At 37.9% G+C, this 3,522-nt stretch overlaps 1 long non-coding RNA gene across 1 annotated transcript; it reads left to right on the forward strand.

Moving 5' to 3' along the window:
• Window positions 1-251: 251 nt before the first annotated feature.
• On the forward strand, window positions 252-3,049 carry LOC149988297 (uncharacterized). The gene is made up of 2 exons (XR_016505208.1): window positions 252-1,935; window positions 2,059-3,049. It is a non-coding gene; the product is annotated as an uncharacterized LOC149988297 (long non-coding RNA).
• The last annotated feature ends 473 nt before the right edge of the window (window positions 3,050-3,522 follow it).

Below are 3,522 nucleotides of genomic sequence, written 5' to 3' on the forward strand. Positions count from 1 at the left end.
TATCAATATCTTTCTTATATTTTAGTTAGTATATATGGAGGCAAAATTAAGACCATTTTTAGTCTTGCCAATACCTTTCTTGTCTTGTAATTAGTATATATAGAAGCAAGATTCATTTTTAGTCTTGTCAATACCTTTCTTATATTCTAGTCTTCATTGAAGATTCTTCAAGATCTTTAGAGTTAATAATATCTATTTCAATTTCTTTCTAATTTATATCTATCTCTTTTTTGTCTACTTTTTTTTATTTTAGTAATACAAAATCATATTATCTCTTCAAAATTTTACCATCATTCATGTCCTAGATATAAATCTTGTTTTATTAGTGAAATTAGGATTAAATAAAATGTAGCATTTATCTCAAGAAGTACTCAAAGCAAATGAACACCACTTTTGATATTCTTGGACTTTATGTCTTTTATAATACTATCCTTTATAGAGAATAGGATAATTGATGTTAGTTGTGAACTCAACTTTAATCATGGTGTCTTCCAAGGTTGAAAGCTAGATGTGGAAAGTATGCTTGAATTATTTACCGATGCAGTCAAAATAATCGAATGCCACCTTATTCCCACCCTTAAATTACAATTTTCACTTCAACATGCCTTCTGGATTTGGCAGTCCTTGATGAAAGTGATGGATAAACTGAAACCCTACATACGATTATCCAGAATCTTGTCACTTCTTAGTTTGCTCATTCTTAATAGTTCGGGTACCAAGGTTTACAATTGTTAGCAATTATATTACTGCAGGTCATGCAAATGGTGACTACTTTGTGGTGAAGGTGGTTAATCTGAGGGTCAGAACTACTGTCTCTTTTTACATTCTACAAGTTCATGTTGATTACAAGAATGGGATTTGATTGCCAGGTTCCAACGATTGTTGCCGCTGAAGAGAGCTCTTACAGAAGTTGAATACGATGTGAGATACATGATGCGATGGAGGAGGTGACTTCTACGTACCGAATCTCTTGGTTGAGTTGTTGATGGTTGTGGATCTCCAGAGACGCTCATTAGGTACTTCGCATGAATCTGGGGACTTGGAAAAAACTAATGGTGAGAGTACGAAGTGCTTTCATGGAAATGCAATTCTAGAAAACAAAGCTTTTGGATATATTCTCAAAAGTACTGACCACAGACTCGCAATCAGCCTATATCAAGCCCTCTAGATATGATTCTTCATCTAATTTCATTCGGGTACTGAGCAGCAACGAGATGTTGGAAGCAGTGAATCTTAAGGCAGAGTTGCAGTGGTCGTTTGGAAATAAGACTTCTCTATGTAAAGGTGCAATTTTCAAACTTATTTAAGTACAATTAATCGATGTTTTACCAAATGCACCACGTTTGTAATTCCTTTTTACTTTCGCTACACTTTCACTGTGTTTATTTGGCCAATTTTCCTTCTCTGTGAACGCTCTTGATTTCAACCAAGTACAGCACTTGTCAAATTCTTTGATTGTTTCTTTACGTAGGAAAAGATGCAACAATCACATAATATCGCATCAAGTCGCAGCTGACATACTTTATGCGTATCAGCGCCAGTCATGGTTTTATCTGTTACGCTTTGATTGAATTTACCTCGAGTTCAATTATCTTGTTTGTGACGTCCAAGGAGGTTCGGTTTAATTGGCCTGTATAGTGATAAGATCCTAAGATTGTGCGTAGTTTTCGAATATTAGCATGCTGAGGTTGCACTGTTTAGTGCATGATTGTATGCTTTATGTAGTTTCGCGAGTGATGCTGTTCATGCATTAGGGTTGTTAGATTGGTGTTGTACTGTTAATGTTTTTCTTGTTTTGAAGTTGCATTATCAACATGTTTTTTTCTTTAGAGCTGTTACTTTGTGATTGCTTCGATCACAATGAAAACTTTGTAACGATTGACGATGTAGGGGGTGCCCGGGAGGAGTAAGACAAACAGTGATATCATACAAGAGGTTGGTGAAACTTAGAGTATATCGAAAAGGAGGTGTGCAATTGAAAATCGTCGCATCCCGCCGTCCGAAGATACTGCAATTATGCAGGCCATGGTCATCTAAGATTTCTGGTGGTGGTGGCAGATTTGGGAGCTACATCTGGGCACAACATGGAATCAACTCATCCAAATGGGCGTATGTTTTAGTTTGGAAATTCTGACGTCGGGCGTGTGATACTCAACCTTTTCCTGATGCAGATGCACATGCTTAAATGCTTGTGGATATGACAATCAGATTATTGCAAGATTAATTGGATGAGATGTAATAGTGAGTTGTTTTAAAGAAGCATTGTTCTGGTATTGGTCGATGCTATTGAGCCATTCGTTTGGCCTTGTCATTGCAGTTGATCAACCACACCCTCTTTCTCCTTGCGAATGATGCGTGGGTTCCGAAACCACCAGCGCTGCATATGCCAAACAGACACGCCTTGGTTCTTGATAGAGCTTGAATCAACTTGTGTAGTCTGACTAGAGGAATTAGATGTACTGTAATGTTTTATGATAACAGTGATGTGTAGATTGTAGTGTTAGTCAACTAAATTACCAATGCCGTGTAGACGTTAACCGGATTTTCTTTTTATACAGCAGAGCAGCTGTCCCTCAAAACAAAACTCAAAATTGTGGCCTCTCTGACGTTTCAACAAGACCAGACACTCAAACTAAGGGACTATTGAGCTAGTTTCGTGTTCAAAAACTTTTGACTGAAAGTAATGGCAAGTGTTCTCTGGTACAATGGACTTGATAATAGGCCAACAGCCTTTCTGATTGGGTGGTTTTTGGGTCGATGGGCATAACATTCTCCTGTATTTTGTCCGGATTGGGTATCGAGACATTGTCTGGCATCGAGACATCGTACTCGTTTAGTGGAACAGAATAGCAAACGTTTGTCATAACTGTTACACTTCCGAGGTTTTATTTGTCGGAAGCACTGGTCCCCGAAGGACATATCTGTAGGAAGTAGGTGAACTAAGTGACCTTCTGCATCAATTGGATGAGGCCGTGTCATCTTTCAAGCTGCTGTACGTGAAAGTTGGACTCTATCTCTTGACTGTAAAAATCTTCTCCTGTTCAGAGTACTATGAATGTTCAAGTGCTCGCAGTGGTTTACATGTGCTCCTCATCACTTTGAACAACTCCATGAGGTTAGGGTTCACCAGAAGTCTTGGTATTTCGCTTATTTTGGTAATCTGTAAACTTTGTTGGCATAACAGATATTTTTGAGGGCGAGGTGGATGGCTTTCGCTGATGTTCGATGATTGTTGAGCTTTGAGCCCAGCATTCACTCTTCTAGTCAAAAGATGTTCGATTGTGTGTTGCATTATGAAATCGCCAGAACTCACCTTTTGCTGAAGTGCCTTTAATTCTGTCGTGTATTTCTTTACTGGTGCTATGCGCCGTACTTCTGCTCGCAAAGAATTCAATACACTGTCTTGAATGATCCGCACAGATAGTGATATACTAAAAGTATATATGCGTGTGTGTATATATATATATATATATATATATATTTACTCATTCATTTATTTTCTCAATCTACTGCATGCTTTAC

The sequence above is a fragment of the Physcomitrium patens genome, chromosome 10 (assembly GCF_059467195.1).
Source record: "Physcomitrium patens ecotype Gransden chromosome 10, ASM5946719v1, whole genome shotgun sequence".
NCBI classification, from domain to species: Eukaryota; Viridiplantae; Streptophyta; class Bryopsida; order Funariales; family Funariaceae; genus Physcomitrium; species Physcomitrium patens.